Source organism: Siphateles boraxobius, unplaced genomic scaffold, assembly GCF_051911475.1.
Source record: "Siphateles boraxobius isolate OS27281-9 unplaced genomic scaffold, OSU_SipBor_1 10, whole genome shotgun sequence".
Classification (NCBI taxonomy): domain Eukaryota; kingdom Metazoa; phylum Chordata; class Actinopteri; order Cypriniformes; family Leuciscidae; genus Siphateles; species Siphateles boraxobius.
The window spans coordinates 536001-544573 of NW_027508700.1; positions in this window are offsets into that span (position 1 = coordinate 536001).

An 8573-nucleotide genomic window follows, 5' to 3' on the forward strand; every position below is an offset into this window, starting at 1 on the left:
ACACTATCTGTCATCACCGTCACACACACTATCTGTCATGATCACAGTCACACACACTATCTGTCCTCACCGTCACACACACTATCTGTCCTCACCGTCACACACACTATCTTTTCTCACCGTCACGCACACTATCTGTCATGATCACCGTCACACACACTATCTGTCATGATCACAGTCACACACACTATCTGTCCTCACCGTCACACACACTATCTTTCCTCACCGTCACGCACACTATCTGTCATCACCATCACACACACTATCTTTCCTCACCATCACACACACTATCTGTCATGATCACAGTCACACACACTATCTGTCCTCACCGTCACACACACTATCTGTCCTCACCGTCACACACACTATCTTTCCTCACCGTCACACACACTATCTGTCATCACCATCACACACACTATCTTTCCTCACCATCACACACACTATCTTTCCTCACCATCACACACACTATCTTTCCTCACAGTCACACACACTATCTTTCCTCACCATCACACACACTATCTTTCCTCACCGTCACACACACTATCTTTCCTCACCGTCACACACACTATCTGTCATCACCGTCACACACACTATCTGTCATCACCGTCACACACACTATCTGTCATGATCACCATCACACACACTATCTTTCCTCACCATCACACACACTATCTTTCCTCACCGTCACACACACTATCTTTCCTCACCGTCACACACACTATCTGTCATCACCGTCACACACACTATCTGTCCTCACCGTCACACACACTATCTGTCCTCACCGTCACACACACTATCTTTCCTCACCGTCACACACACTATCTGTCATCACCGTCACACACACTATCTGTCATGATCACCGTCACACACACTATCTGTCCTAACCATCACACACACTATCTGTCATGATCACCGTCACACACACTATCTGTCCTCACAATCACACACACTATCTGTCATGATCACCGTCACACACACTATCTGTCCTCACCATCACACACACTATCTGTCATGATCACCGTCACACACACCAAATAATTTAAAATTAATTTTTTCAATTAATTATTTTTTATCCATTGCTCTCACCGCAATGGATAAAATTCTCTCTCCATTTCTTTTCCCCTCGCTTTTACAGAGTTTTTCTCTCAGTGTGTGCACGGTTTAATGATACTGTTAATGGTAATGCAGATTTACAAGAACTGTGGACAAAAAAAGAAAAATCAGCTGAGCTTCATTCTAAATAAAAAAGTTAAAGGAGTCCTTGTAAGCAGCCATTTTTAACAACCAGGGACATGGATGGTCCTACATCTTATTTTTTTAATTTGGAGAGAAAAGCTGGACAGGAAAAGCAGATGTACTGTTTAAAAGAAAATAATGGAAAAGAAACCTCTGATCCAGTCACAATGTGTAGAATTATTCTGATTTATTTACTGCTGAAACCTCGGATGAGCAGTGCACAAATGAACTGCTTCAGGACCTTCCCGTTTTAACGAGCACAAACACTGGTTAGAGACTGAGCTCAGCTTTGAGGAAGTTACCGCTGCAGTCAAGGGTCTCTCTTCAGGACGCGCACCTGGCTTGGATGGATTACCTGCAGAGTTTTATAATATGGGCCTGTCACTCGACCTGTCACCACTATATGTGCCTGTCACTCGACCTATAACCGCTATATGCGCCTGTCACTCGACCTGTCACCCCTATATGCGCCTGTCACTCCACCTGTCACCGCTATATGCGCCTGTCACTCGACCTGTCACCGCTATATGCGCCTGTCACTCGACCTGTCACAGCTATATGCGCCTGTCACTCGACCTGTCACCGCTATATGCGCCTGTCACTCGACCTGTAACCCTTATATGCGCCGGTCACTCGACCTGTCACCCTATATGCGCCTGTCACTCGACCTGTCACCGCTATATGCGCCTGTCACTCGACCTGTCACTGCTATATGCGCCTGTCACTCAACCTGTCACCCCTATATGCGCCTGTCACTCGACCTGTCACCGCTATATGCACCTGTCACTCGACCTGTCACCCCTATATGCGCCTGTCACTCGACCTGTCACCGCTATATGCGCCTGTCACTCGACCTGTCACCTTTATATGCGCCTGTCACTTGACCTGTCACCGCTATATGCGCCTGTCACTCGACCTGTCACCGCTATATGCGCCTGTCACTCGACCTGTCACAGCTATATGCGCCTGTCACTCGACCTGTCACCGCTATATGCGCCTGTCACTCGACCTGTCACCGCTATATGCGCCTGTCACTCGACCTGTCACGGCTATACGAGCCTGTCACCCGACCTGTCACGGCTATACGAGCCTGTCACTCGACCTGTCATGGCTATATGCGCCTGTCACTCGACCTGTCACCTCTATATGCGCCTGTCACTCGACCTGTCACCACTATATGCGCCTGTCACTCGACCTGTCACCGCTATATGCGCCTGTCACTCGACCTGTCACCGCTATATGCGCCTGACACTCGACCTATCACGGCTATATGCGCCTGTCACTCGACCTGTCACCGCTATATGCACGTGTCCCTCGACCTGTCAACGCTATATGCGCCTGTCACTCGACCTGTCATCCCCTTTATGTTCCTGTCACTCGACCTGTCACCGCTGTAACCGCTATATGCGCCTGTCACTCGACCTGTCACCGCTATATGTTCCTGTCACTCGACCTGTCACCGCTATATGCGCGTGTCCCTCGACCTGTCACCGCTATATGTGCCTGTAACTTGACCTGTCACCGCTATATGTGCCTGTCACTCGACCTGTCACCGCTATATGCGCCTGTCACTCGACCTGTCACCGCTATATGCGCCTGTCACTCGACCTGTCACCGCTATATGCGCCTGTCACTCGACCTGTCACCGCTATATGCGCGTGTCCCTCGACCTGTCACCGCTATATGTGCCTGTCACTCGACCTGTCACCGCTATATACGCCTGTCACTCGACCTGTCACCACTATATGTTCCTGTCACTCGACCTGTCACCACTATATGCGCCTGTCACTCGACCTGTCACCGCTATATGTTCCTGTCACTCGACCTGTCACCACTATATGCGCCTGTCACCCGACCTGTCACCGCTATATGTACCTGTCACTCGACCTGTCACCGCTATATGCGCCTGTCATTCGACCTGTCACCGATATATGCGCCTGTCACTCGACCGCCACCACTATATGCGCTTGTCACTCGACCTGTCACCGCTATATGCGCCTGTCACTCGTCCTGTCACCGCTATAGGCGCCTGTCACTCGACCTGTCACAGCTATATGCGCCTGTCACTCGACCTGTCACCGCTATATGCGCCTGTCACTCGACCTGTCACGGCTATACGAGCCTGTCACTCGACCTGTCACGGCTATATGCGCCTGTCACTCGACCTGTCACCCCTATATGTGCCTGTCACTCGACCTGTCACCGCTATATGCGCCTGTCACTCGACCTGTCACGGCTATATGCGCCTGTCACTCGACCTGTCACCACTATATGCGCCTGTCACTCGACCTGTCACCCCTATATGTGCCTGTCACTCGACCTGTCACCGCTATATGCGCCTGTCACTTGACCTGTCACCTCTATATGCGCCTGTCACTCGACCTGTCACCGCTATATGCGCCTGTCACTCGACCTGTCACAGCTATATGCGCCTGTCACTCGACCTGTCACCGCTATATGCGCCTGTCACTCGACCTGTCACCGCTATATGCGCCTGTCACTCGACCTGTCACCACTATATGTGCCTGTCACTCGACCTGTCACGGCTATACGAGCCTGTCACCCGACCTGTCACGGCTATACGAGCCTGTCACTCGACCTGTCACGGCTATATGCGCCTGTCACTCGACCTGTCACCGCTATATGCGCCTGTCACTCGACCTGTCACCGCTATATGCGCGTGTCCCTCGACCTGTCAACACTATATGCGCCTGTCACTCGACCTGTCACCGCTATATGTTCCTGTCACTCAACCTGTCACCGCTATATGCGCGTGTCCCTCGACCTGTCACCGCTATATGTGCCTGTCACTCGACCTGTCACCGCTATATGTGCCTGTCACTCGACCTGTCACCGCTATATGCGCCTGTCACTCGACCTGTCACCGCTATATGCGCCTGTCACTCGACCTGTCGCCGCTATATGCGCCTGTCACTCGACCTGTCACCGCTATATGCGCGTGTCCCTCGACCTGTCACCGCTATATGTGCCTGTCACTCGACCTGTCACCGCCTTATGTGCCTGTCACTCGACCTGTCACCTCTATATGCGCCTGTCACCGCTATATGCGCCTGTCACTCGACCTGTCACAGCTATATGCGCCTGTCACTCGACCTGTCACCGCTATACGAGCCTGTCACTCGACCTGTCACGGCTATACGAGCCTGTCACTCGACCTGTCACCGCTATATGCGCCTGTCACTCGACCTGTCACCCCTATATGTGCCTGTCACTCGACCTGTCACCGCTATATGCGCCTGTCACTCGACCTGTCACGGCTATATGTGCCTGTCACTCGACCTGTCACCGCTATATGTGCCTGTCACTCGACCTGTCACCCCTATATGCGCCTGTCACTCGACCTGTCACGGCTATATGTGCCTGTCACTTGACCTGTCACCGCTATATGCGCCTGTCACTCGACCTGTCACCGCTATATGCGCCTGTCACTCGACCTGTCACAGCTATATGCGCCTGTCACTCGACCTGTCACCGCTATATGCGCCTGTCACTCGACCTGTCACCGCTATATGCGCCTGTCACTCGACCTGTCACGGCTATACGAGCCTGTCACCCGACCTGTCACGGCTATACGAGCCTGTCACTCGACCTGTCACGGCTATATGCGCCTGTCACTCGACCTGTCACCGCTATATGCGCCTGTCACTCAACCTGTCACCGCTATATGCGCGTGTCCCTCGACCTGTCACCGCTATATGTGCCTGTCACTCGACCTGTCACCGCTCTATGTGCCTGTCACTCGACCTGTCACCGTTATATGCGCCTTTCACTCGACCTGTCACCGCTATATGCGCCTGTCACTCGACCTGTCACCGCTATATGCGCCTGTCACTCGACCTGTCACCGCTATATGCGCGTGTCCCTCGACCTGTCACCGCTATATGTGCCTGTCACTCGACCTGTCACCGCTATATGTGCCTGTCACTCGACCTGTCACCCCTATATGCGCCTGTCACTCGACCTGTCACCGCTATATGTTCCTGTCACTCGACCTGTCACCGCTATATGTGCCTGTCACTCGACCTGTCATCGCTATATGTGCCTGTCACTCGACCTGTCACCCTTATATGTTCCTGTCACTCGACCTGTCACCGCTATATGTGCCTGTCACTCGACCTGTCACCCCTATATGCACCTGTCACTCGACCTGTCACCACTATATGTGCCTGTCACTCGACCTGTCACCACTATATGCGCCTGTCACTCGACCTGTCACCGCTATATGCGCCTGTCACTCGACCTGTCACCGCTATATGTGCCTGTCACTCGACCTGTCACCGCTATATGTTCCTGTCACTCGACCTGTCACCCCTATATGCTCCTGTCACTCGACCTGTCACCGCTATATGCACCTGTCACTCGACCTGTCACCGCTATATGCGCCTGTCACTCGACCTGTCACCGCTATATGCGCCTGTCACTCGACCTGTCACCGCTATATGTTCCTGTCACTCGACCTGTCACCCCTATATGCTCCTGTCATTCGACCTGTCACCGCTATATGCACCTGCCTCGGGACCCGTCACGGATATATGCGCCTGTCATTCGACCTGTCACCGCTATATGCACCTGTCACTCGACCTGTCACCGCTATATGTTCCTGTCACTCGACCTGTCACCGCTATATGTGCCTTTCACTCGACCTTTCACCCCTATATGCACCTGTCACTCGACCTGTCACCGCTATATGTTCCTGTCACTCGACCTGTCACCGCTATATGTGCCTTTCACTCGACCTGTCACCCCTATATGCACCTGTCACTCGACCTGTCACCCCTATATGCACCTGTCACTCGACCTGTCACCCCTATATGCGCCTGTCACTCGACCTGTCACCGCTATATGTGCCTGTCACTCGACCTGTCACCCCTATATGCACCTGTCACTCGACCCGTCACCCCTATATGCACCTGTCACTCGACCTGTCACCGCTATATGCGCCTGTCATTCGACCTGTCACCGCTATATGCGCCTGTCATTCGACCTGTCACCGCTATATGCACCTGCCTCGGGACCCGTCACGGATATATGCGCCTGTCACTCGACCTGTCACCCCTATATGCACCTGTCACTCGACCTGTCACCCCTATATGCACCTGTCACTCGACCTGTCACCGCTATATGCACCTGTCACTCGACCTGTCACCGCTATATGCACCTGTCACTCGACCTGTCACCGCTATATGCGCCTGTCATTCGACATGTCACCGCTATATGCACCTGCCTCGGGACCCGTCACGGATATATGCACCTGTCACTCGACCTGTCACTGCTATATGTGCCTGTCACTTGACCTGTCACCGCTATATGTGCCTGTCACTCGACCTGTCACCCCTATTTGCGCCTGTCACTCGACCTGTCACCCCTATATGCACCTGTCACTCGACCTGTCACCGCTATATGCACCTGTCACTCGACCTGTCACCGCTATATGCGCCTGTCATTCGACATGTCACCGCTATATGCACCTGCCTCGGGACCCGTCACGGATATATGCGCCTGTCACTCGACCTGTCACCGCTATATGTGCCTGTCACTCGACCTGTCACCCCTATATGTGCCTGTCACTCGACCTGTCACCGCTATATGCGCCTGTCACTCGACCTGTCACCCCTATATGTGCCTGTCACTCGACCTGTCACCGCTATATGCGCCTGCCTCGGGACCCGTCACGGATATATGCGCCTGTCACTCGACCTGTCACCGCTATATGCGCCTGCCTCGGGACCCGTCACGGATATATGCGCCTGTCACTCGACCTGTCAACAGTATATGCGCCTGTCACTCGACCTGTCAACACTATATGCGCCTGCCTCGGGACCCGTCACGGATATATGCGCCTGTCACTCGACCTGTCAACAGTATATGCGCCTGTCACTCGACCTGTCAACACTATATGCGCCTGCCTCGGGACCCGTCACGGATATATGCGCCTGCACCGGGACCTAACACAATATAGAAGGTGTTTTAAAACAAAATGCAGCGCGTATACCCTGTAGCTTGCAGGCAAGAAAGGTATGCACAATAGGTCAGTATTCACCATTAACTAAACGCTTTTCACCTGCCTTACTTGCAGACACTCCGACTGATGCGTATGATCAAATAGACAGATAGACATGCACCCGCATTTACTTCTACTCTTTTTAGCCTATTTAGCTTACCTATTTGCCACCTTAGGCTAGTTTATATTTTATCCTCCGTTTTAATCCGGAGCGCGAATCTTGCCACTAAGTGTTGCGCCAGCCACAACCTAGCGTCGCGCCTGCCTCAAGATCTCTCACTGTTTAAATCTACCAGACACTCAATTTGATGCACGTGTGCAAACAGACAGTTAAATACTGCTCTTGTTTGCCATCTTATCTTACGTTTTACTTTTCGTTCATAATGGAGCGCGTGTGGGCTCCACCTAAGCGTCGCGCCAGCCTCCAGATCTCTCACTGTTAACATGTAGCTACCAGACACTCCTATTGATTTGTCCATAATGGAACGCGCGTCATGTCACCTAAGCATCGCGACAGCCACAACTTTGTGTCGCGCCTGACTCTCTCACTGTTTACATCTAGGTTTCCACCAGACACTCCAATTTATGCACGTGTATAAACACACAATAAAATACTCCTCTTATTTATTTATCTAACTTCACTGCCGCTTACCAAGGTCTGACGAGTCTGACACTGAAACCAGCGGATAATGACACTTTTAGCACTGAATGTAGTTTAACTATTTCAGTCTTTAATACTGTAAACCATGATTAAAGATATTATCTTTATTAGGGGTGCGCCGATCCGATACTCAGTATCGGTATTGCTCCGATACTACCAATATTTGCCGGATCGGGTATCGCCAGACGAGACCATCCAAATCCGATCCGATATTGTATAGCCTACGTATGTTATTGTTATACAACACAAAAGGCACAAAAACATTATACAGCACTATAATGTTTTCGTGTACTGTATTCCAAGATTTCTGAAGCCATTACATATAGTTTAATGTGAGGTACAGATTTAAATCGTTAAATTAATCTTCACCTAAGTGCTTCCCTCCGCTGCGGCTGTCAGTCATTCTCAGCACTCAAACAGCGCGTCGCGCTCGGGTAAAACAGTCAACACGATGAAACTCTCTCCAAGATGAGTCAATGTTCCTATTATTATACTGTAGATATGTAGATAAAGGTCTATGGTTTGCATAAAAGGACTTTAACGTGCTGGAGTTTCACATGTTACTTTCAACCGGGTGTCTGTTAGATCACAACACAACTCCTCAGAGATCACAACACTGGAGTAGAGAGCGATATAATTGCTCTTCACACGCAC